This window comes from Tenrec ecaudatus, chromosome 9 (assembly GCF_050624435.1).
Source record: "Tenrec ecaudatus isolate mTenEca1 chromosome 9, mTenEca1.hap1, whole genome shotgun sequence".
Taxonomy (NCBI): domain Eukaryota; kingdom Metazoa; phylum Chordata; class Mammalia; order Afrosoricida; family Tenrecidae; genus Tenrec; species Tenrec ecaudatus.
The window spans coordinates 31485710-31510025 of NC_134538.1; positions in this window are offsets into that span (position 1 = coordinate 31485710).

The following is a 24316-nucleotide window of genomic DNA, read 5'->3' on the forward strand; positions in this document are numbered from 1 at the left end:
GCACCCCAGGTCTGGGAGTACCTAATCCTAATGGATGGGGCGCCCCAGGCATGGGGATGCCAAAGCCTAAGGGCTGGTGCGTCCCTGGCCTGTGCCTCCCCAAGCCTTAGGGCGGGGGCGCCACAGGCCTGAGGCTCCCTAAGCCGATGGGCTAGGGCGCACAAGGCCTGGGGATCCCTAAGCCTAATGGCTGGGTCGCCCCAAGCCTGGGGCTCCCTAAGCCTAAGTGCTGGGACGGCCCTGGCCTGGGGTTCCCAAAGGCTAAGGGCTGGGGCGCCCCATGCCTGCGGCTCCCAAAGGCTAAGGGCGGGGGCACCCCAGTCCTGGGGCTACCTAAGCCTAAGGGCTGGGGTGTCTGAGGCCTGGGTTCCCTAAACCTAAGGGCTGGGGCGCCACAGACCTGGGGCTCCCTAAGCCTAATGCCTTGGGTGCCCCAGGCCTGGGGTTCCCAAAGCCTAAGGGATGGGGTGCCCCAGGCCTGTGGCTCCCAAAGCGTAAGAGCTGGGGCGCCCCAGGTCTGGGGCTCCCAAATCATAAGGGCTGGGCGCCCCAAGCCTGGGCTCTCTAAGCTAAGGGCTGGGGCGCACCCGTCCTGGGGTTACCTCAGCCTAAGGGCTGGAGCACCCCAGGCCTGGGGATCCTAAAGCCTAAGGGCAGGGGCGCCCCAGGCCTGGGGTTCCCAAAGCCTAAGGGCTGGGGCACCCCCGGCCTGGGGATCCCAAAGCCTAAAGGCTGGGGCACCCAAGGCCTGGGCCTCCCTAAGCCTATGGGCTGCTGCGAACCAGGCCTGGGGCTACCTGAGCCTAAGGGCTGGGGAGCCCCAGGCCTGGGGCTCCCAAAGGCTAAGGGCTGTGATCCCCAAGGCCTGGGGCTCCCAAAGCCAAGGGCTGGGGCGTCCCAGCCCTGGGGCTCCCTAAGCCTAAGGGCGGGAAGTGCCAGTCCTTGGGCTCCCAAAGCCTAAGGGCTGGGTCACCCCAGGCTTGTGGCTCCCATAGCCTAAGGGATGGGACGCCCCAGGCCTGGGGCTCCCAAAGGCTAAGGGCTGGGGCGCCCCATGCCTTGGGCTCTCAAAGGCTAAGGCCTTGGGTGCCCCAAGACTGGGGCTCCCTAAGCCTAAGTGCTGTGGCGCCCCAGGCCTGGGGCTCCCTAAGCCTAAGGGCTGGGGTGCCCCAGGCCGGGGTTCCCTAAGCCTAAGTGCTGGGGCGCCCCACTCCTGGGGCTCCCAAAGCATAAGGGCTGGGCGCCCCAGGACTGGGGCTCCCTAAGGATAAGGGCTGGGGCGCCCCAGGCCTGGGGCTCCCTAAGCCTAAGGGCTGGCGCGCCACAGGTCTGGGGCTCCCTAAGCCTAAGGCCTGGGGCGCCAAGGCCTGAGGCTCCATAAGGCTAAGGGTTGGGGAGCCCCAGGCCTGGGGCTCCCTAAGCCTAAGGGATGGGGCACCCGTGGCCTGGGGGTCCCCAAGCCTAAGGGCTGGGGCACCCCAGGCCTGGGCGTCCCGAAGCCTAAAGCCTGGGGCACCCCTGGCCTGGGCTCCTTAAGCCTAAGGGCTGGGGCGCCCCAGGTCTGGGGCTCCCTAAGCCTAAGGGCTGGGTCGCACCAGGCCTGGGGCTCCCTAAGCCTTAGGGCTGGGGCGCCCCAGGCCTGGGGCTCCCAAAACCTAAGAGCTGGGGCGGCCCAGGCCTGGGGCTCCCAAAGCCTAAGGACTGGGGTCCCCAGGCTAGGGGCTCCCTAATCCTAAGGGCTGGGGCGCCCCAGGCCTGAGGCTCCCTAAGACTAAGGGCTGGGGCACCCCAGGCCAGAGGCTACCTAAGCCAAAGGGGGGGGTCGCCCCAGGCCTGGGTCTCCCAAAGCCTAATGGCTGTGGGGCCCCATTCCTGGGGCTCCCAAAGCTTAAGGGCTGGGCGCCCCAACCCTGCGGCACCCTAAGAATAAGGGCTGGGGTGCTCCAGGCCAGGGGCTCCCTAATTCTAAGAGCTGGGGGTCACCTGGCCTGGGGCTCCCTAAGCCTAAGGGCTGGGACGGTTCAGGACTGGGGCACCCAAAGCCTAAGGGCGGGGGCGCCCCAGGCCTGGAGCTCCAAAAGCCTAAGTGCTGGGGCGCCCAGGCATGGGCTCCCAAAACCTAAAGGCTGGGGCGCCCAAGGCCTGGGGCTCCCTAAGGCTAAGGGTTGGGGCACCCCAGGCCTGGGGCTCCCTAAGCCTAAGGGCTGGGGCGCCCGAAGCCTGGGGGTCCCCAAGCCTAAGGGCTGGGGTGCCCCAGGTCTTGGCGTCCCGAAGCCTAAGGCCTGGGGCACCCCAGACCTGGGCAACCTAAGCCTTAGGACTGGGGCACCCCAGGCCTGGGGCTCCCTAAGCCTAAGGGCTGGGTCTCCCCAGGCCACGGGCTCCTTAAGCCTAAGGGCTGGGGCGCCCCAGGTCTGGGGCTCCCTAAGCCTAAGGGCTGGGTCACACCAGGCCTGGGGTTCCCTAAGCCTTAGGGCTGGGGCGCCCCAGGCCTGGGGCTCCCAAAACCTAAGGGCTGGGGTGCCCCAGGCCTGGGGCTCCCAAAGCCTAAGGACTGGGGCTTCCCTTGTCTGGGGCTCCCTAAGACTAAGGGCTGCGGCGCCTCAGGACGGGGGCTCCCAAAAACTAAAAGCTGTGGCGCCCCATGCCAGGGGCTCCCTGAGCCTAAGGGCTGTGGCGCCCAAGGCCTGGGGCTCCCTAATGCTAAGGGCTGGGCACCCCAGGCCTGGGACTCCCTAAGCCTATGGGCTGGGGCCCCAGGCCTGTGGATCCCTAAGCCTAAGGGTGGGGGTGACCCAGGCCAGGGGCTCCATAAGCCTAAGTGCTGGGGCACCCCAGGCCTGGGGCTCCCTAATCCTAAGGGTTGGGGCGACGCAGGGCTGGGTCTACCTAAGCCTAAGGGCTGAGTGGCCCAAGGCCTGAGGCTTTTAAGTCTAAGTGCTGGGGCGCTCCAGGCCAGGAGCTCCCTATGTCTAAGGGCTGGGGGTCACCGGGCCTGGGGCTCCCTAAGCCTAAGGCTGGGTCACCCCAGGCCTGGGACTCCTTAAGCCTAAGGGCTGGGGCGACCCAGGCCTGGGGCTCCCTAAGCCTAAGGGCTGGGGTGCCCCAGGCCTGGGGCTCCCAAATGCTAAGGGCTGTGGTGCCCAAGGCCTGGGGCTTCCAAAGCCCAAGGGCTGGGGCTGTCCAGCCCTGGGGCTCCCTAAGCCTAAGGGCGGGAAGGGCCAGTCCTTGGGCTCCCAAAGCCTAAGGGCTGGGTCGCTCCAGGCTTGGGGCTCCCATAGCCTAAGGGATGGGACGCCCCAGGCCTGGGGCTCCCAAAGGCTAAGGGCTAGGGCGCCCCATGCCTTGGGCTCTCAAAGGCTAAGGCCTTGGGTGCCCCAAGACTGGGGCTCCCTAAGCCTAAGTGCTGTGACGCCCCAGGCCTGGGGCTCCCTAAGCCTAAGGGCTGGGGTGCCCCAGGCTGGGGCTCCCTAAGTCTAAGGGCTGGGGCGCCCAAGTCCTGGGGCTCCCAAAGCATAAGGGCTGGGCGCCCAGGACTGGGGTTCCCTAAGGCTAAGGGCTGGGGCGCCCCAGGCCTGGGGCTCCCTAAACCTAAGGGCTGGCGCGCCCCAGGCCTGGGGCTCCCTAAGCCTAAGGCCTGGGGCGCCAAGGCCTGAGGCTCCCTAAGACTAAGGGCTGGGGCGCCCCAGGCCAGGGGCTACCTAAGGGTAAGGGCGGAGTCGCCCCTGGCCTGGGGCTCCCAAAGCGTAATGGCTGTGGGGCCCCATGCCTGGGGCTCCCAAAGTTTAAGGGCTGGGCGCCCCAACCCTGCGGCACCCTAAGACTAAGGGCTGGGGTGCTCCAGGCCAGGGGCTCCCTAAGTCTAAGGGCTGGGGGTCACCTGGCCTGGGGCTCCCTAAGCCTAAGGGCTGGGACGGTTCAGGACTGGGGCACCCAAAGCCTAAGGGCGGGGGCGCCCCAGGCCTGGAGCTCCAAAAGCCTAAGGGCTGGGGCGCCCAGGCCTGGGCTCCCAAAACCTAAAGGCTGGGGCGCCCAAGGCCTGGGGCTCCCTAAGGCTAAGGGTTGGGGCACCCCAGGCCTGGGGCTCCCTAAGCCTAAGGGCTGGGGCGCCCGAAGCCTGGGGGTCCCCAAGCCTAAGGGCTGGTGTGCCCCAGGCCTGGGCGTCCCGAAGCCTAAGACCTGGGGCACCCCAGACCTGGGCAACCTAAGCCTTAGGACTATGGCACCCCAGGCCTGGGGCTCCCTAAGCCTAAGGGCTGGGTCTCCCCAGGCCACGGGCTCCTTAAGCCTAAGGGCTGGGGCGCCCCAGGTCTGGGGCTCCCTAAGCCTAAGGGCTGGGTCACACCAGGCCTGGGGTTCCCTAAGCCTTAGGGCTGGGGCGCCCCAGGCCTGGGGCTCCCAAAGCCTAAGGACTGGGGCTTCCCTTGTCTGGGGTTCCCTAAGACTAAGGGCTGCGGCGCCCCAGGACGGGGGCTCCCAAAAACTAAAAGCTGTGGCGCCCCATGCCAGGGGCTCCCTGAGCCTAAGGGCTGGGGCGCCCAAGGCCTGGGGCTCCCTAATGCTAAGGGCTGGGCACCCCAGGCCTGGGGCTCCCTAAGCTTATGGGCTGGGGCCCCAGGCCTGTGGATCCCTAAGCCTAAGGGTGGGGGTGACCCAGGCCAGGGGCTCCATAAGCCTAAGTGCTGGGGCACCCCAGGCCTGGGGCTCCCTAATCCTAAGGGTTGGTGCGACCCAGGGCTGGGTCTACCTAAGCCTAAGTGCTGGGTGGCCCAAGGCCTGAGGCTTTTAAGTCTAAGTGCTGGGGCGCTCCAGGCCAGGAGCTCCCTAAGTCTAAGGGCTGGGGGTCACAGGGCCTGGGGCTCCCTAAGCCTAAGGCTGGGTCACCCCAGGCCTGGGAGTCCTTAAGCCTAAGGGCTGGGGCGTCCCAGGCCTGGGGCTACCTAAGCCTAAGGGCTGGGGTGCCCCAGGCCTGGGGCTCCCAAATGCTAAGGGCCGTGGTGCCCAAGGCCTGGGGCTTCCAAAGCCCAAGGGCTGGGGCTGTCCAGCCCTGGGGCTCCCTAAGCCTAAGGGCGGGAAGGGCCAGTCCTTGGGCTCCCAAAGCCTAAGTGCTGGGTCGCCCCAGGCTTGGGGCTCCCATAGCCTAAGGGATGGGACGCCCCAGGCCTGGGGCTCCCAAAGGCTAAGGGCTGGGGCGCCCCATGCCTTGGGCTCTCAAAGGCTAAGGCCTTGGGTGCCCCAAGACTGGGGCTCCCTAAGCCTAAGTGCTGTGACGCCCCAGGCCTGGGGCTCCCTAAGCCTAAGGGCTGGGGTGCCCCAGGCCTGGGGCTCCCTAAGTCTAAGGGCTGGGACGCCCATGTCCTGGGGCTCCCAAAGCATAAGGGCTGGGCGCCCCAGGACTGGGGTTCCCTAAGGCTAAGGGCTGGGGCGCCCCAGGCCTGGGGCTCCCTAAACCTAAGGGCTGGCGCGCCCCAGGCCTGGGGCTCCCTAAGCCTAAGGCCTGGGGCGCCAAGGCCTGAGGCTCCCTAAGACTAAGGGCTGGGGCGCCCCAGGCCAGGGGCTACCTAAGCGTAAGGGCGGGTTCGCCCCTGGCCTGGGGCTCCCAAAGCGTAATGGCTGTGGGGCCCCATGCCTGGGGATCCCAAAGCTTAAGGGCTGGGCGCCCCAACCCTGCGGCACCCTAAGACTAAGGGCTGGGGTGCTCCAGGCCAGGGGCTCCCTAAGTCTAAGGGCTGGGGGTGACCTGGCCTGGGGCTCCCTAAGCCTAAGGGCTGGGGCGGCTCAGGACTGGGGCACCCAAAGCCTAAGGGCGGGCGCGCCCCAGGCCTGGGGCTCCAAAAGCCTAAGGGCTGGGTCGCCCCAGGCCTTGGCTCCCAAAGCCTAAAGGCTGGCGCGCCCAAGGCCTGGGGCTCCCTAAGGCTAAGGGTTGGGGAGCCCCAGGCCTGGGGCTCCCTAACCCTAAGGGCTGGGGCGCCCGAGGCCTGGGGGTCCCCAAGCCTAAGGGCTGGGGCACCCCAGGCCTGGGCGTCCCGAAAACTAAGACCTGGGGCACAGCAGGCCTGGGCTCCCTAAGCCTTATGACTGGGGCACCCCAGGCCTGGGGCTCCCTAAACCTAAGGGCTGGGTCTCCCGTGGCCACGGGCTCCTTAAGCCTAAGGGCGGGGGCGCCCCAGGCCTGGGGCTCCCTAAGCCTAAGGGCTGGGTCTCACCAGGCCTGGGGCTCCCTAAGGCTAAGGGATGGGGAGCCCCAGGCCTGGGGCTCCCTAAGCCTAAGGGCTGGGGCGCCCGAGGCCTGGGGGTCCCCCAAGCCTAAGGGCTGGGGCACCCCAGGCCTGGGTGTCCCGAAACCTAAGAACTGGGGCACCCCAGGCCTTGGGCTCCCTAAACCTAAGGGCTGGGTCTCCCCAGGCCACGGGCTCCTTAAGCCTAAGGGCGGGGGCGCCCCAGGTCTGGGGCTTCCTAAGCCTAAGGGCTGGGCCGCACTAGGCCTGGGGCTCCCTAAGCCTTAGGGCTCGGGCGCCCCAGGCCTGGGGCTCCCAAAGCATAAGGGCTGGGGTACCCCAGGCCTGGGGCTCCCAAAGCCTAAGGGCTTGGGTTTCCCAGCCCTGGGGCTCCCAAAGCCTAAGTGCTGGGGCGCCCCAGGTCTGGGGCTCCCTAATCCTATGGTTGGGGCGACCCAGGGATGGGTCTCCCTAAGCCTAAGGCCTGGGGGTCCCAGGGCCTGGGGCTTTTAAGTCTAAGTGCTGGGGCGCTCCAGGCCAGGGGCTCCCTAAGTCTAAGGGCTGTTGGTCACCGGGCCTGGGGCTCCCTAAGCCTAAGGCTGGGTCACCCTAGGCCTGGAGCTCCTTAAGCCTAAGGGCTGGGGCGACCCAGGCCTGGGGCTACCTAAGCCTAAGGGCTGGGTCGCCCAGGCTTGGGGCTCCCATAGCCTAAGGGATGGGACGCCCCAGGCCTGGGGCTCCCAAAGGCTAAGGGCTGGGCAGGCCCATGCCTTGGGCTCTCAAAAGCTAAGGGCTTGGGTGCCCCAAGACTGGGTCTCCCTAAGCCTAAGTGCTGTGGCACCCCAGGCCTGGGGCTCCCTAAGCCTAAGGCGGGGGCCCCCCAGGCCTGGGGCTCCCTAAGTCTAAGGGCTGGGGTGCCCCAGTCCTGGGGCTCCCAAAGCATAAGGGCTGGGTGCCCCAGGACTGGGGCTCCCTAAGGCTAAGGGCTGGGGCGCCCCAGGCCTGGGGCTCCCTAAGCCTAAGGGCGGGGTCGCCCCAGGCCTGGGGCTCCCAAAGCCTAATGGCTGTGGGGCCCCATGCCTGGGGCTCCCAAAGCTTAAGGGCTGGGCGCCCCAACCCTGCGGCACCCTAAGACTAAGGCCTGGGGCGCCAAGGCCTGAGGCTCCCTAAGACTAAGTGCTGGGGCGCCCCAGGCCAGGGGCTACCTAAGGCTAAGGGCGGGGTCGCCCCAGGCCTGGGGCTCCCGAAACCTAATGGCTGTGGAGCCCCAGGCCTGGGGCTCCCAAAGCTTAAGGACTGGGCGCCCCAACCCTGCGGCACCCTAAGACTAAGGGCTGGCGCGCCCCAGGCCTGGGGCTCCCAAAACCTAAGAGCTGGGGCGGCCCAGGCCTGGGGCTCCCAAAGCCTAAGGACTGGGGTCCCCAGGCTAGGGGCTCCCTAATCCTAAGGGCTGGGGCGCCCCAGGCCTGAGGCTCCCTAAGCCTAAGGGCGGGGTCGCCCCAGGCCTGGGGCTCCCAAAGACTTATGGCTGTGGGGCCCCATGCCTGGGGCTCCCAAAGCTTAAGGGCTGGGCGCCCCAACCCTGCGGCACCCTAAGAATAAGGACTGGGGTGCTCCAGGCCAGGGGTTCCCTAAGTCTAAGAGCTGGGGGTCACCTGTCCTGGGGCTCCCTAAGCCTAAGGGCTGGGACGGTTCAGGACTGGGGCACCCAAAGCCTAAGGGCGGGGACGCCTCAGGCCTGGGGCTACAAAAGCCTAAGGGCTGGGGCGCCCGAGGCCTTGGCTCCCAAAACCTAAAAGCTGGGGCGCCCAAGGCCTGGCGCTCCCTAAGGCTAAGGGTTGGGGCACCCCTGGCCTGGGGCTCCCTAAGCCTAAGGGCTGGGGCGCCCGAGGCCTGGGGGTCCCCAAGCCTAAGGGCTGGGGTGCCCGAGGCCTGGGGCTCCCTAAGTCTAAGGCCTGGGTCGCCCATGTCCTGGGGCTCCCAAAGCATAAGGGCTGGGCGCCCCAGGACTGGGGTTCCCTAAGGCTAAGGGCTGGGGCGCCCCAGGCCTGGGGCTCCCTAAACCTAAGGGCTGGCGCGCCCCAGGCCTGGGGCTCCCTAAGCCTAAGGCCTGGGGCGCCAAGGCCTGAGGCTCCCTAAGACTATGGGCTGGGGCGCCCCAGGCCAGGGGCTACCTAAGCGTAAGGGCGGGGTCGCCCCTGGCCTGGGGCTCCCAAAGCGTAATGGCTGTGGGGCCCCATGCCTGGGGCTCCCAAAGCTTAAGGGCTGGGCGCCCCAACCCTGCGGCACCCTAAGACTAAGGGCTGGGGTGCTCCAGGCCAGGGGCTCCCTAAGTCTAAGGGCTGGGGGTGACCTGGCCTGGGGCTCCCTAAGCCTAAGGGCTGGGGCGGCTCAGGACTGGGGCACCCAAAGCCTAAGGGCGGGCGCGCCCCAGGCCTGGGGCTCCAAAAGCCTAAGGGCTGGGTCGCCCCAGGCCTTGGCTCCCAAAGCCTAAAGGCTGGCGCGCCCAAGGCCTGGGGCTCCCTAAGGCTAAGGGTTGGGGAGCCCCAGGCCGGGGGCTCCCTAACCCTAAGGGCTGGGTCGCCCGAGGCCTGGGGGTCCCCAAGCCTAAGGGCTGGGGCACCCCAGGCCTGGGCGTCCCGAAAACTAAGACCTGGGGCACACCAGGCCTGGGCTCCCTAAGCCTTATGACTGGGGCACCCCAGGCCTGGGGCTCCCTAAACCTAAGGGATGGGTCTCCCGTGGCCACGGGCTCCTTAAGCCTAAGGGCGGGGGCGCCCCAGGCCTGGGGCTCCCTAAGCCTAAGGGCTGGGTCGCACCAGGCCTGGGGCTCCCTAAGGCTAAGGGTTGGGGAGCCCCAGGCCTGGGGCTCCCTAAGCCTAAGGGCTGTGGCGCCCGAGGCCTGGGGGTCCCCAAGCCTAAGGGCTGGGGCACCCCAGGCCTGGGTGTCCCGAAACCTAAGAACTGGGGCACCCCAGGCCTTGGGCTCCCTAAACCTAAGGGCTGGGTCACCCCAGGCCACGGGCTCCTTAAGCCTAAGGGCGGGGGTGCCCCAGGTCTGGGGCTTCCTAAGCCTAAGGGCTGGGCCGCACTAGGCCTGGGGCTCCCTAAGCCTTAGGGCTCGGGCGCCCCAGGCCTGGGGCTCCCAAAGCATAAGGGCTGGGGTACCCCAGGCCTGGGGCTCCCAAAGCCTAAGGGCTTGGGTTTCCCAGCCCTGGGGCTCCCAAAGCCTAAGTGCTGGGGCGCCCCAGGTCTGGGGCTCCCTAATCCTATGGTTGGGGCGACCCAGGGCTGGGTCTCCCTAAGCCTAAGGCCTGGGGGTCCCAGGGCCTGGGGCTTTTAAGTCTAAGTGCTGGGGCGCTCCAGGCCAGGGGCTCCCTAAGTCTAAGGGCTGTTGGTCACCGGGCCTGGGGCTCCCTAAGCCTAAGGCTGGGTCACCCTAGGCCTGGAGCTCCTTAAGCCTAAGGGCTGGGGCGACCCAGGCCTGGGGCTACCTAAGCCTAAGGGCTGGGTCGCCCAGGCTTGGGGCTCCCATAGCCTAAGGGATGGGACGCCCCAGGCCTGGGGCTCCCAAAGGCTAAGGGCTGGGCAGGCCCATGCCTTGGGCTCTCAAAAGCTAAGGGCTTGGGTGCCCCAAGACTGGGTCTTCCTAAGCCTAAGTGCTGTGGCCCCCCAGGCCTGGGGCTCCCTAAGCCTAAGGCGGGGGCCCCCCAGGCCTGGGGCTCCCTAAGTCTAAGGGCTGGGGTGCCCCAGTCCTGGGGCTCCCAAAGCATAAGGGCTGGGTGCCCCAGGACTGGGGCTCCCTAAGGCTAAGGGCTGGGGCGCCCCAGGCCTGGGGCTCCCTAAGCCTAAGGGCGGGGTCGCCCCAGGCCTGGGGCTCCCAAAGTCTAATGGCTGTGGGGCCCCATGCCTGGGGCTCCCAAAGCTTAAGGGCTGGGCGCCCCAACCCTGCGGCACCCTAAGACTAAGGCCTGGGGCGCCAAGGCCTGAGGCTCCCTAAGACTAAGTGCTGGGGCGCCCCAGGCCAGGGTCTACCTAAGCCTAAGGGCGGGGTCGCCCCAGGCCTGGGGCTCCCGAAACCTAATGGCTGTGGAGCCCCAGGCCTGGGGCTCCCAAAGCTTAAGGACTGGGCGCCCCAACCCTGCGGCACCCTAAGACTAAGGGCTGGCGCGCCCCAGGCCTGGGGCTCCCAAAACCTAAGAGCTGGGGCGGCCCAGGCCTGGGGCTCCCAAAGCCTAAGGACTGGGGTCCCCAGGCTAGGGGCTCCCTAATCCTAAGGGCTGGGGCGCCCCAGGCCTGAGGCTCCCTAAGCCTAAGGGCGGGGTCGCCCCAGGCCTGGGGCTCCCAAAGACTTATGGCTGTGGGGCCCCATGCCTGGGGCTCCCAAAGCTTAAGGGCTGGGCGCCCCAACCCTGCGGCACCCTAAGAATAAGGGCTGGGGTGCTCCAGGCCAGGGGCTCCCTAAGTCTAAGAGCTGGGGGACACCTGTCCTGGGGCTCCCTAAGCCTAAGGGCTGGGACGGTTCAGGACTGGGGCACCCAAAGCCTAAGGGCGGGGACGCCTCAGGCCTGGGGCTACAAAAGCCTAAGGGCTGGGGCGCCCGAGGCCTTGGCTCCCAAAACCTAAAAGCTGGGGCGCCCAAGGCCTGGCGCTCCCTAAGGCTAAGGGTTGGGGCACCCCTGGCCTGGGGCTCCCTAAGCCTAAGGGCTGGGGCGCCCGAGGCCTGGGGGTCCCCAAGCCTAAGGGCTGGGGTGCCCGAGGCCTGGGCGTCCTGAAGCCTAAGGCCTGGGGCACCCCAGGCCTGGGCTCCCTAAGCCTTAGGACTGGGGCACCCCAGGCCTGGGGCTCCCTAAGCCTAAGGGCTGGGTCTCCCCAGGCCACGGGCTTCTTAAGCCTAAGGGCTGGGGCGCCCCAGGTCCGGGGCTCCCTAAGCCTAAGGGCTGGGTCGCACCAGGCCTGGGGCTCCCTAAGCCTTAGGGCTGGGGCGCCCCAGGCATTCGGCTCCCAAAACCTAAGGGCTAGGGTGCTCCAGGCCTGGGGCTCCCAAAGCCTAATGGCTGGGGCTTCCCTTGTCTGGGGCTCCCTAACACTAAGGGCTAGGGCGCCCCAGGACGGGGGCTCCCAAAAACTAAAAGCTGTGGCGCCCCATGCCAGGGGCTCCCTGAGCCTAAGGGCTGGGGCACCCAAGGCCTGGGGCTCCCTAATGCTAAGGGCTGGGCACCCCAGGCCTGGGGCTCCTTAAGCCTATGGGCTGGGGCCCCAGGCCTGTGGATCCCTAAGCCTAAGGGTGGGGGTGACCCAGGCCAGGGGCTCCATAAGCCTAAGTGCTGGGGTGCCCCAGGCCTGGGGCTCCCTAATCCTAAGAGTTTGGGCGACCCAGGGCTGGGTCTCCCTAAGCCTAAGGGCTGGGGGGCCCAAGGCCTGGGGCTTTTAAGTCTAAGTGCTGGGGTGCTCCAGGCTAGGAGCTCCCTAATTCTAAGGGCTGGGGGTCACCGGGCCTGGGGCTCCCTAAGCCTAAGGCTGGGTCACCCCAGGCCTGGGGCTCCCAAAGGCTAAGGGCTGGGGCGCCCCATGCCTTGGGCTCTCAAAGGCTAAGGCCTTGGGTGCCCCACGACTGGGGCTCCCTAAGCCTAAGTGCTGTGGCGCCCCAGTACTGGGGCTCCCTAAGCCTAAGGGCTGGGGTGCCCCAGGCCTGGGGCTCCCTAATCCTAAGGACTAGGGCGCCCCAGTCCTGGGGCTCCCAAAGCATAAGAGCTGGGCGCCCCAGGACTGGGGCTCCCTAAGGCTAAGGGCTGGGGCGCCCCAGGCCTGGGGCTCCCTAAGCCTAAGGGCTGGGGCGCCAAGGCCTGAGGCTCCCTAAGACTAAGGGCTGGGGCGCCCCAGGCCAGGGGCTACCTAAACCTAAGGGCTGGGTCGCCCCTGGCTTGGGGCTCCCAAAGCCTAATGGCTGTGGGGCCCCATGCCTGCGGCTCCCAAAGCTTAAGGGCTGGGCGCCCCAACCCTGCGGCACCCTAAGACTAAGGGCTGGGGTGCTCCAGGCTAGGGGCTCCCTAAGTCTAAGGGCTGGCAGTCACCTGGCCTGGGGCTCCCTAAGCCTAAGGGCTGGGGCGGCTCAGGACTGGGGCACCCAAAGCATAAGGGCGGGGGCACCCCAGGCCTGGGGCTCCAAAAGCCTAAGTGCTGGGGCGCCCCAGGCCAGGGGCTACCTAAGCCGAAGGGCGGGGTCGCCCCAGGCCTGGGGCTCTCAAAGCCTAATGGCTGTGGGGCCCCATGCTTGGGCCTCCCAATGCTTAAGGGCTGGGCGCCCCAACCCTGCGGCATCCTAAGACTAAGGGCTGGGGCGCCCCAGGCCTGGGCCTCCCAAAACCTAAGACCTGGGGCGGCACAGGCCTGGGGCACCCAAAGCCTAAGGGCTGGGGTCCCCAGGCTAGGGGCTCCCTAATCCTAAGGGCTGGGGCGACCCAGGCCTGGGTCTCCCTAAGCCTATGAGTTGGGGCGACCCAGGCCAGGGGCTCCCTAAGCCTAAGGGCAGGGGCCCGCAAGGCCTGGGGCTTTTAACCCTAAGGGCTGGGGTGCTCCAGGCCCGGGGCTCCCTATGTCTAAGGGCTGGGGGTCACCTGGCCTGGGGCTCCCTAAGCCTAAGTGCGGGGGCACCCCAGGGCTGGGGCTCCAAAAGCCTAAAGGATGGGGTGCCCCAGGCCTGGGCCTCCCTAAGCATAAAGGCTGGGGCTCCCCAGGCCTGGGGCTCCCTACCCCTAAGGGCTGTGGTGCCCCAGGCCTGGGCTCCCAAAGCCTAAAAGTTGGGGCGCCCAAGGCCTGGGGCTCCCTAAGGCTAAGGGTTGGGTCGCCCCTGGCCTGGGGCTCCCTAAGCCTAAGGGCTGGGGCGCCCCAGGCCTGGGCGTCCCGAAGCCTAAGGCCTTTGGCACCCCAGGCCTGGGCTCCCTAAGCCTTAGGACTGGGGCACCTCAGGCGTGGGGCTACCTAAACCTAAGGGCTGGGTCTCCCCAGTCCACGGGCTCCTTAAGCCTAAGGGCTGGGGCTCCCCAGGCCTGGGGCTCCCTAAGTCTTAGGGCTGGGGTTCACCTGGCCTGGGGCTCCCTAAGCCTAAGGGCTGGGACGGCTCAGGCTTGATGCTCCCTAAGCCAAAGGGCTGGGGAGAGCCAGGCCTGGGGCTCCCTAAGCCTAAAGGCTGGGGCGACGCAGGCCTGGGGCTCCCAAATCCTAAGGGCTGGGTGCTGGGCGCCCCAGGACTGGGGCTCCCTAAGGCTAAGGGCTGGGGCGCCCCAGGCCTGGTGCTCTCTAATCCTAAGGGCTGGGGCGCATCAGGCTTGGGGCGCCCTAAGACTAAGGGTTGGGGTGACCCAGGCCTGGGGATCCCTAACCCTAAATGCTTGGGCGCCCGAGGCCAGGGTTCTACCTAAGCTTAAGGGCGGGGGCGCCCCAAACTGGGGCTCCCTAAGCCTAAGGGCGGGGACAGGACAGGCCTGGGGCTCCCAAAAGCTAAGGGCTGGGGCGCCCCATACCTTGGGCTCTCAAATGCTAAGTGTTGGGGTGCCCCAAGCCTGGGGCTCCCTAAGCCTAAGTGCTGGGGCGCCCCAGGCATGGGGCTCCCAAAGCCTAAAGGCTGGGGCTCCCCGGGTCTGGGGCTACCTAAGCCTAAGGGCTGGGCCACCCCAGGCCTGGGGCTACCAAATCCTAAGGGATGGGGCGCCCCAATCCTGGGTTCACTAAGCCTAAGGGCTGGGGCGCCCCAGACCTGGGGCTCCATAAGCCTAAGGGCTGGGGCGCCCTAAGCCTGGGGTTCCCAAAACCTAAGGGCTGGGGCACCCCAGGCCTGGGGCTCCCAAAACCTAAGTGCTGGGCGCCCCAGGACTGTGGCTCCCTAAGGATAAGTGCTGGGGCGCCCCAGGCCAGGGGCTACCTAAGTCTAAGGGTGGGGGCACCCCAAAACTGGGGCTCCCTAAGCCGAAGGGCTGGGGTGCCCCAGGCCTATGGCTCCCAAAGCCTAAGGGCTGTGGCGCCCCAGGTCTGGGGCTAACTAAGCCTAAGGGATGGGTGCCCCAGGCATGGGGATGCCAAAGCCTAAGAGCTGGGGCGTCCCTTGCCTGTGCCTCCCTAAACCTAAGGGCGGGGGCGCCCCAGGCCTGAGGCTCCCTAAGCCGATGGGCTGCGGCGCCCAAGGCCTGGGGCTCCCTAAGCCTTAGGGCTGTCGCACTCCAGGCCTGGGACTCCCTAAGACTAAGTGCTTGGGCACCCCAGGCCAGGGGATCCCTAAGTCTAAGGGCTGGGGGTCAACAGGCCTGGAGGTCCCTATGCCTAAGGGATGGGGCGCCCCTGGCTTGGGGCTCCCAAGCCTAAGGGCTGGGGCACCCCAGGCCAGGGGGTCCCTAAGACTAGGGGCTGGGGGGCCCCAGGCTTGGGGCTCCCAAAGCCTAAGGGATGGGGCACCCCAGGCTAGGGGGTTCCTAAGCCTAGGGGCTGGGGTGCCCCAGGCTTGGGGCTCCCAAAGCCTAAGGGCTGGGGCGCACCAGTCCTGGTTTCACTAAGCCTAAGGGCTGGGGCGCCCCTAGCCTGGGTCTCCCTAAGCCTATGGGCTGGGGCGCCCCAGGCCTGGGGCTCCCAAAGCATAAGGGCTGGGAGCTCGAGGACTGTGGCTCCCTAAGGCTAAGTGCTGGGGCGCCCCAGGTCTGGGGCTACCTAATCCTAATGGATGGGGCGCCCCAGGCATGGGGATGCCAAACCCTAAGGGCTGGTGCGTCCCTGGCCTGTGCCTCCCCAAGCCTAAGGGCGGGGGTGCCACAGGCCTGAGGCTCCCTAAGCCGATGGGCTAGGGCGCACAAGGCCTGGGGATCCCTAAGCCTAATGGCTGGTTCGTCCCAGGCCTGGGGCTCCCTAAGCCTAAGTAATGGGACGGCCCTGGCCTGGGGTTCCCAAAGGCTAAGGGCTGGGGCGCCCCATGCCTGGGGCTCCCAAAGGGTAAGGGCGGGGGCACACCAGGCCTGGGGCTACCTAAGCCTGAGGGCTTGGGCGCCCGAGGCCTGGGTTCCCTAAACCTAAGGACTGGCGCGCCTGAGGCCTGGGTTCCCTAAACCTAAGGGCTGGAGCACCCCATGCCTGGGGATCCCAAAGCCTAAGGGCAGTGGAGCCCCGGGCCTGGGGTTCCCAAAGCCTAAAGGCTGGGGCACCCAAGGCCTGGGGCTCCCTAAGCCTAAGGTCTGGGGCACCCAGACATGGGGATCCCTAAGCCTAATAGCTGGGGGGCTTCAGGCCTGGGGCTTCCAAAGCCTAAGGGCTGGGGCGCCCCTGTCCTGGGGTTCCCAAAGCCTAAGTGCTGGGGCGCCCCGGGATCTGGGGCTCCCAAGCCTAAGGGCTGTGGCTCCCCGGACCTGAGGCTCAAAAAGCCTATGGGCTGGGGCGCCCCAGGCCTGGGGCTCCCTAAGCCTAAGGGCTGGGTCGCCTCAGGCCTGGGGCTCCTTAAGCCTAAGGGTTTGGGTCACACCAGGCCTGGGGCTCCCTAAGCCTCAGGGCTGGGGCGCCCCAGGCCTGGGGCTCCCAAAGCCTAAGGGCAGGGGTGCCCCAGGCCTGGGGCTCCCAAAGCCTAAGGGCTGGGGCTTCCCTTGTCTAGGGCTCCCTAAGACTAAGGGCTGGGGCGCCCCAGGACGGGGGCTCCCAAAACCTAAAAGCTGTGGCGTGCCAGGTCAGGGGCTCCCTGAGCCTAAGGGCTGGGGCGGCCAAGGCGTGGGGCTCCCTAAGGCTAAGGGCTGGGCACCCCAGGCCTGGGGCTCCCTAAGCCTATGGGCTGGGGCCACAGTCCTGTGGAACCCTAAGCCTAAGGGTGGGTGCGACCCAGGCAAGGGGCTCCATAAGCCTAAGTGCTGGGGTGCCCCAGGCCTGGGGCTCCCTAATCCGAAGGGTTGGGGTGACCCAGGGCTAGGCCTCCCTAAGCCTAAGGGCTGGGGGGCTGAAAGCCTGGGGCTTTTAAGTCTAAGTGCGGGGGCGCTCCAGGCCAGGGGCTCCCTAAGTATAAGGGCTGGGGTTCACCGGGCCTGGGGCTCCCTAAGCCTAAGGCTGGGTCACCCCAGGCCTGGGGCTCATTAAGCCTAAGGGCTGGGGCGACCCAGGCCTGGGGCTACTTAAGCCTAAGGGCTGGGGCGCCCCAGGCCTGGGGCTCCCAAACGCTGAGGGCTGTGGTGCCCCATGCCTGGGGCTCCCAAAGCCCAAGGGCTGGGGCTTCCCAGCCCTGGGGCTCCCTAAGCCTAAGGGCGGGACGAGCCAGGCCTGGGGCTCCCAAAGCCTAAGAGCTGGGTCGCCCCAGGCATGGGGCTCCCATAGCCTAAGGGATGGGACGCCCCAGGCCTGGGGCTCCCAAAGGCTAAGGGCTGGGGCGCCCCATGCCTTGGGCTCTCAAAGGCTAAGGGCTTGGGTGCCCCAAGACTGGGGCTCCCTAAGCCTAAGTTCTGTGGCGCCACAGGCCTGAGGCTCCCTAAGACTAAGGGCTGGGGAGCCCCAGGCCAGGGGCTACCTAAGCCTAAGGGCGGGTTCGCCCCAGGCCTGGGGCTCCCAAAGCCTAATGGCTGTGGGGCCCCATGCCTGGGGCTACCTAAGCCTAAGGGCTGGGGCGCCCCAGGCCTAGGGCTCCCAAACGCTGAGGGCTGTGGTGCCCCATGCCTGGGGCTCCCAAAGCCCAAGGGCTAGGGCTTCCCAGCCCTGGGGCTCCCTAAGCCTAAGGACGGGACGAGCCAGGCCTGGGGCTCCCAAAGCCTAAGAGCTGGGTCGCCCCAGGCATGGGGCTCCCATAGCCTAAGGGATGGGACGCCCCAGGCCTGGGGCTCCCAAAGGCTAAGGGCTGGGGCGCCCCATGCCTTGGGCTCTCAAAGGCTAAGGGCTTGGGTGCCCCAAGACTGGGGCTCCCTAAGCCTAAGTTCTGTGGCGCCACAGGCCTGAGGCTCCCTAAGACTAAGGGCTGGGGAGCCCCAGGCCAGGGGCTACCTAAGCCTAAGGGCGGGTTCGCCCCAGGCCTGGGGCTCCCAAAGCCTAATGGCTGTGGGGCCCCATGCCTGGGGCTACCTAAGCCTAAGGGCTGGGCGCCCCAACCCTGCGGCACCCTAAGAATAAGGGCTGGGGTGCTCCAGGCCAGGGGCTCCCTAATTCTAAGAGCTGGGGGTCACCTGGCCTGGGGCTCCCTAAGCCTAAGGGCTGGGACGGTTCAGGACTGGGGCACTCAAAGCCTAAGGGCGGGGGCGCCCCAGGCCTGGGGCTCCAAAAGCCTAAGGGCTGGGGCGCCCCAGGCCTGGGCTCCCAAAACCTAAAGGCTGGGGCGCCCAAGGCCTGTGGCTCGTAAGGCTAAGGGTTGGGGTACCCCAGGCCTGGGGCTCCCTAATCCTAAAGGCTCGGGCGCCGGAGGCCTGGGGGTCCCCAAGCCTAAGGGCTGGGGTGCCCCAGGCCTGGGCGTCCCGAAGCCTAAGGCCTGGTGCACCCCAGGCCTGGGCTCCCTCAGCCTTAGGACTGGGGCACCCCAGGCCTGGGGCTCCCTAAGCCTAAGGGCTGGGTCTCCCCCGGCCACAGGCTCCTTAAGCCTAAGGGCTGGGGCGCCCCAGGTCTGGGGCTCCCTAAGCCTAAGGGCTGGGTCGCACCAGGCCTGGGGCTCCCTAAGTCTTAGGGCTGGGGCGCCCCAGGCCTGGGGCTCCCAAAACCTAAGGGCTGGGGTGCCCCAGGCCTGGGGCTCCCAAAGCCTAAGGGCTGGGGCTTCCCTTGTCTGGGGCTCCCTAAGACTAAGGGCTGTGGAGCCCCAGGACGGGGGCTCCCAAAAACTAAAAGCTGGGGCGCCCCATGCCAGGGGCTCCCTGAGCCTAAGGGCTGGGGCGCCCAAGGCCTGGGGCTCCCTAATGCTAAGGGTTGGGCACCCCAGGCCTGGGGCTCCCTAAGCCTATGGGCTGGGGCCCCAGGCCTGTGGATCCCTAAGCCTAAGTGTGGGCGTGACCCAGGCCAGGGGCTCCATAAGCCTAAGTGCTGGGGCGCCCCAGGCCTGGGGCTCCCTAATCCTATGGGTTGGGGCGACCCAGGGCTGGGTCTCCCTAAGCCTAAGGGCTGGGGGGCCCAAGGCCTGGGGCTTTAAAGTCTAAGTGCTGGGGCGCTCCAGGCCATGAGCTCCCTAAGTCTAAGGGCTGGGGGTCACCGGGCCTGGGGCTCCCTAAGCCTAAGGCTGGGTCACCACAGGCCTGGGACTTCTTAAGCCTAAGGGCTGGGGCGACCCAGGCCTGGGGCTACCTAAGCCTAAGGGCTGGGATGCCCCAGGCCTGGGGCTCCCAAAGGCTAAGGGCTGTGGTGCCCCAGGCCTGGGGCTCCCAAAGCCCAACGGCTGGGGCTGTCCAGCCTTGGGGCTCCCTAAGCCTAAGGGCGGGAAGGGCCAGTCCTTGGGCTCCCAAAGCCTAAGGGCTGTGTCGCCCCAGGCTTGGGGCTCCCATAGCCTAAGGGTTGGGACGCCCCAGGCCTGGGGCTCCCAAAGGCTAAGGGCTGGGGCGCCCCATGCCTTGGGCTCTCAAAGGCTAAGGCCTTGGGTGCCCCAAGACTGGGGCTCCCTAAGCCAAAAGGCTGGGGCGCCCCAGTCCTGGGGCTCCCAAAGTATAAGGGCTGGGCGCCCCAGGACTGGGGCTCCCTAAGGCTAAGGCCTGGGGCGCCAAGGCCTGAGGCTCCCTAAGACTAAGGGCTGGGGTGCCCCAGGCCTGGGGCTCCCAAAGCGTAATGGCTGTGGGGCCCCATGCCTGGGGCTCCCAAAGCTTAAGGGCTGGGCGCCCAACCCTGCGGCACCCTAAGACTAAGGGCTGGGGTGCTCCAGGCCAGGGGCTCCCTAAGTCTAAGGGCTGGGGGTCACCTGGCCTGGGGCTCCCTTAGCCAAAGGGCTGGGGCGGCTCAGGTCTGGGGCACCCAAAGCCTAAGGGCGGGGGCGCCCCAGGCCTGGGGCTCCAAAAGCCTAAGGGCTGGGGTGCCCCAGGCCTGGGGCTCCCTACGCCTAACGGCTGTGGCGCCCCAGACCTGGGCTCCCAAAGCCTAAAGGCTGGGGCGCCCAAGGCCTGGGGCTCCCTAAGGCTAAGGGCTGGGGCGGCTCAGGACTGGGGCACCCAAATCCTAAGGGCTGGGGCGCCCGAGGCCTGGGGATCCCCAAGCCTAAGGGCTGGGGCACCCCAGGCCTGGGCGTCCCTAAGCCTAAGGCCTGGGGCACCCCAGGCCTGGGCTCCCTAAGCCTTAGGACTGGAGCACCCCAGGCCTGGGGCTCCCTAAACCTAAGGGCTGGGTCTCCCCAGGCCACGGGCTCCTTAAGCCTAAGGGCTGGAGCGCCCCAGGCCTGGGGCTCCCAAAGCCTAAGGGCTTGGGCTTCCCAGCCCTGGGGCTCCCAAAGCCTAAGTGCTGGGGCGACCCAGGCCTGGGGCTCCCTAATCCTATGGTTGGGCGACCCAGGGCTGGGTCTACCTAAGCCTAAGGGATGGTGGCCCAGGGCCTGGGGCTTTTAAGTCTAAGTGCTGGGGCCCTCCAGGCCAGGGGCTCCCTAAGTCTAAGGGCTGGGGGTCACCGGGCCGGGGGCTCCCTAAGCCTAAGGGCTGGGGCGACCCAGGCCTGGGGCTACCTAAGCCTAAGGGCTGGGGCGCCCCAGGCTTGGGGCTACCATAGCCTAAGGATGGGACGCCCCAGGCCTGGGGCTCCCAAAGGCTTAGGGCTGGGCCGGCCCATGCCTTGGGCTCTCAAAAGCTAAGGGCTTGGGTGCCCCAAGACTGGGGCTCCTTAAGCCTAAGTGCTGTGGCGCCCTAGTCCTGGGGCTCCCTAAGCCTAAGGGCTGGCGCGGCCCAGTCCTGGGGCTCCCAAACCATAAGGGCTGGGCGCCCCAGGACTGGGGCTCCCTAAGGCTAAGGGCTGGGGTGCCCCAGGCCTGGGGCTCCCTAAGGCTAAGTGCTGGGGCGCCCCAGGCCTGGGGCTCCCTAAGCCTAAGGGCGGGGTCGCCCCAGGCCTGGGGCTCCCAAAGCCTAATGGCTGTGGGGCCCCATGACTGGGGCTCCCAAAGCTTAAGGGCTGGGCGCCCCAACCCTGGGGCACCCTAAGACTAAGGCCTGGGGCGCCAAGGCTTGAGGCTCCCTAAGAGTAAGGGCTGGGGCGCCCCAGGCCAGGGGCTACCTAAGCCTAAGGGCGGGGTCGCCCCAGGCCTGGGGCTCCCAAAGCCTAATGGCTGTGGGGCCCCATGCCTGGGGCTCCCAAAGCTTAAGGGCTTGGCGCCCCAACCCTGCGGCACCCTAAGACTAAGGGCTGTGGCGCCCCAGGGCTGGGGCTCCCAAATCCTAAGGGCTGGGGTCCCCAGGCTAGGGGCTCCCTAATCCTAAGGGCTGGGGCGACCCAGGCCTGTGTCTCCCTAAGCCTATGAGTTGGGGCGACCCAGGCCAGGAGCTCCCTAAGCATAAGGGCTGGGGCGCCCAAGGCCTGGGGCTTTTTAGCCTAAGGGCTGGGGTGCTCCAGGCCAGGGGCTCCCTAAGTCTAAGGGCTGGGGGTCACCTGGCCTGGGGCTCCCTAAACCTAAGGGCTGGGGCGGCTCAGGACTGGGGCTCCCAAAGCCTAATGGCGGGGGCGCCCCAGGCCTGGGGCTCCAAAAGCCTAAGGGCTGTGGCGAAACCAGGCCTGGGCTCCCAAAGCCTAAAGGCTGGGGCGTCCAAGGCCTGGGGCTCCCTAAGGCTAAGGGTTGGGGCGCCCCAGGCCTGGGGCTCCCTAAGCCTAAGGGTTGGGGCGTCCGAGGCCTGGGGGTCCCCAAGCCTAAGGGCTGGGGCGCCCCAGGCCTGGGCGTCCCGAAGCCGAAGGCCTGGTGCACCCCAGGCCTGGGCTCCCTCAGCCTTAGGACTGGGGCACCCCAGGCCTGGGGCTCCCTAAGCCTAAGGGCTGGGTCTCCCCCGACCACAGGCTCCTTAAGCCTAAGGGCTGGGGCGCCCCAGGTCTGGGGCTCCCTAAGCCTAAGGGCTGGGTCGCACCAGGCCTGGGGCTCCCTAAGTCTTAGGGCTGGGGCGCCCCAGGCCTGGGGCTCCCAAAACCTAAGGGCTGGGGTGCCCCAGGCCTGGGGCTCCCAAAGCCTAAGGGCTGGGGCTTCCCTTGTCTGGGGCTCCCTAAGACTAGGGCTGTGGAGCCCCAGGATGGGGGCTCCCAAAAACTAAAAGCTGGGGCGCCCCATGCCAGGGGCTCCCTGAGCCTAATGGCTGTGGGGCCCCATGCCTGGGGCTCCCAAAGCTTAAGGGCTGGGCGCCCAACCCTGCGGCACCCTAAGACTAAGGGCTGGGGTGCTCCAGGCCAGGGGCTCCCTAAGCCTAAAGCCTGGGGCGCCCCAGGCCTAGGGTTCCCAAAGCCTAAGGGCTGGGGTGCCCCAGGCCTGTGGCTCCCAAATTGTAAGAGCTGGGGCGCCCCAGGTCTGGGGCTCCCAAAGCATAAGTGCTGGGCGCCCCAGGACTGGGGCTCCTTAAGCCTAAGGTTTGGGGCGCCCCAAGCCTGGGCTCCCTAAGCTAAGGGCTGGGGCACCCCAGGCCTGGAGATGCCTAAGTCTAAGTGCTGGGGCGCACCAGTCCTGGGGTTACCTCAGCCTAAGGGCTGGAGCACCCCATGCCTGGGGATCCCAAAGCCTAAGGGCAGTGGAGCCCCGGGCCTGGGGTTCCCAAAGCCTAAGGCCTGGGGCACCCCCGGCCTGGGGATCCCAAAGCCTAAAGGCTGGGGCACCCAAGGCCTGGGGCTCCCTAAGCCTAAGGTCTGGGGCACCCAGACCTGGGGCTCCCTAAGCCTAATAGCTGGGGCGCTTCAGGCCTAGGGCTTCCAAAGCCTAAGGGCTGGGGCGCCCCTGTCCTGGGGTTCCCAAAGCCTAAGTGCTGGGGCGCCCCGGGATCTGGGGCTCCCAAGCCTAAGGGCTGTGGCTCCCCAGACCTGAGGCTCCCAAAGCCTATGGGCTGGGGCGCCCCAGGCCTGGGGCTCCCTAAGCCTAAGGGCTGGGTCGCCTCAGGCCTGGGGCTCCTTAAGCCTAAGGGTTTGGGTCACACCAGGCCTGGGGCTCCCTAAGCCTTAGGGCTGGGGCGCCCCAGGTCTGGGGCTCCCAAAGCCTAAGGGCAGGGGTGCCCCCGGCCTGGGGCTCCCAAAGCCTAAGGGCTGGGGCTTCCCTTGTCTGGGGCTCCCTAAGACTAAGGGCTGGGGCGCCCCAGGACGGGGGCTCCCAAAACCTAAAAGCTGTGGCGTGCCAGGTCAGGGGCTCCCTGAGCCTAAGGGCTGGGGCGGCCAAGGCGTGGGGCTCCCTAAGGCTAAGGGCTGGGCACCCCAGGCCTGGGGCTCCCTAAGCCTATGGGCTAGGGCCCCAGTCCTGTGGAACCCTAAGCCTAAGGGTGGGTGCGACCCAGGCCAGGGGCTCCATAAGCCTAAGTGCTGGGGTGCCCCAGGCCTGGGGCTCCCTAATCCGAAGGGTTGGGGTGACCCAGGGCTAGGCCTCCCTAAGCCTAAGGGCTGGGGGGCCGAAAGCCTGGGGCTTTTAAGTCTAAGTGCGGGGGCGCTCCAGGCCAGGGGCTCCCTAAGTATAAGGGCTGGGGTTCACCGGGCCTGGGGCTCCCTAAGCCTAAGGCTGGGTCACCCCAGGCCTGGGGCTCCTTAAGCCTAAGGGCTGGGGTGACCCAGGCCTGGGGCTACTTAAGCCTAAGGGCTGGGGCGCCCCAGGCCTGGGGCTCCCAAACGCTGAGGGCTGTGGTGCCCCATGCCTGGGGCTCCCAAAGCCCAAGGGCTGGGGCTTCCCAGCCCTGGGGCTCCCTAAGCCTAAGGGCGGGACGAGCCAGGCCTGGGGCTCCCAAAGCCTAAGGGCTGGGTCGCCCCAGGCTTGGGGCTCCCATAGCCTAAGGGATGGGACGCCCCAGGCCTGGGGCTCCCAAAGGCTAAGGGCTGGGGCGCCCCATGCCTTGGGCTCTCAAAGGCTAAGGGCTTGGGTGCCCCAAGTCTGGGGCTCCCTAAGCCTAAGTTCTGTGGCGCCACAGGCCTGAGGCTTCCTAAGACTAAGGTCTGGGGAGCCCCAGGCCAGGGGCTACCTAAGCCTAAGGGCGGGGTCGCCCCAGGCCTGGGGCTCCCAAAGCCTAATGGCTGTGGGGCCCCATGCCTGGGGCTCCCAAAGCTTAAGGGCTGGGCGCCCCAACCCTGCGGCACCATAAGAATAAGGGCTGGGGTGCTCCAGGCCAGAGGCTCCCTAATTCTAAGAGCTGGGGGTCACCTGGCCTGGGGCTCCCTAAGCCTAAGGGCTGGGACGGTTCAGGACTGGGGCACTCAAAGCCTAAGGGCGGGGGCGCCCCAGGCCTGGGGCTCCAAAAGCCTAAAGGCTGGGGCGCCCAAGGCCTGTGGCTCCCTAAGGCTAAGGGTTGGGGTACCCCAGGCCTGGGGCTCCCTAATCCTAAAGGCTGGGGCGCCCGAGGCCTGGGGGTCCCCAAGCCTAAGGGCTGGGGTGCCCCAGGCCTGGGCGTCCCGAAGCCTAAGGCCTGGTGCACCCCAGGCCTGGGCTCCCTCAGCCTTAGGACTGGGGCACCGCAGGCCTGGGGCTACCTAAGCCTAAGGGCTGGGTCTCCCCCGGCCACAGGCTCCTTAAGCCTAAGGGCTGGGGCGCCCCAGGTCTGGGGCTCCCTAAGCCTAAGGGCTGGGTCGCACCAGGCCTGGGGCTCCCTAAGCCTTAGGGCTGGGGCGCCCCAGGCCTGGGGCTCCCAAAACCTAAGGGCTGGGGTGCCCCAGGCCTGGGGCTCCCAAAGCCTAAGGGCTGGGGCTTCCCTTGTCTGGGGCTCCCTAAGACTAAGGGCTGTGGAGCCCCAGGACGGGGGCTCCCAAAAACTAAAAGCTGTGGGGCCCCATGCCAGGGGCTCCCTGAGCCTAAGGGCTGGGGCGCCCAAGGCCTGGGGCTCCCTAATGCTAAGGGCTGGGCATCCCAGGCCTGGGGCTCCCTAAGCCTATGGGCTGGGGCCCCAGGCCTGTGGATCCCTAAGCCTAAGGGTGGGCGTGACCCAGGCCAGGGGCTCCATAAGCCTAAGTGCTGGGGCGCCCCAGGCCTGGGGCTCCCTAATCCTAAGGGTTGG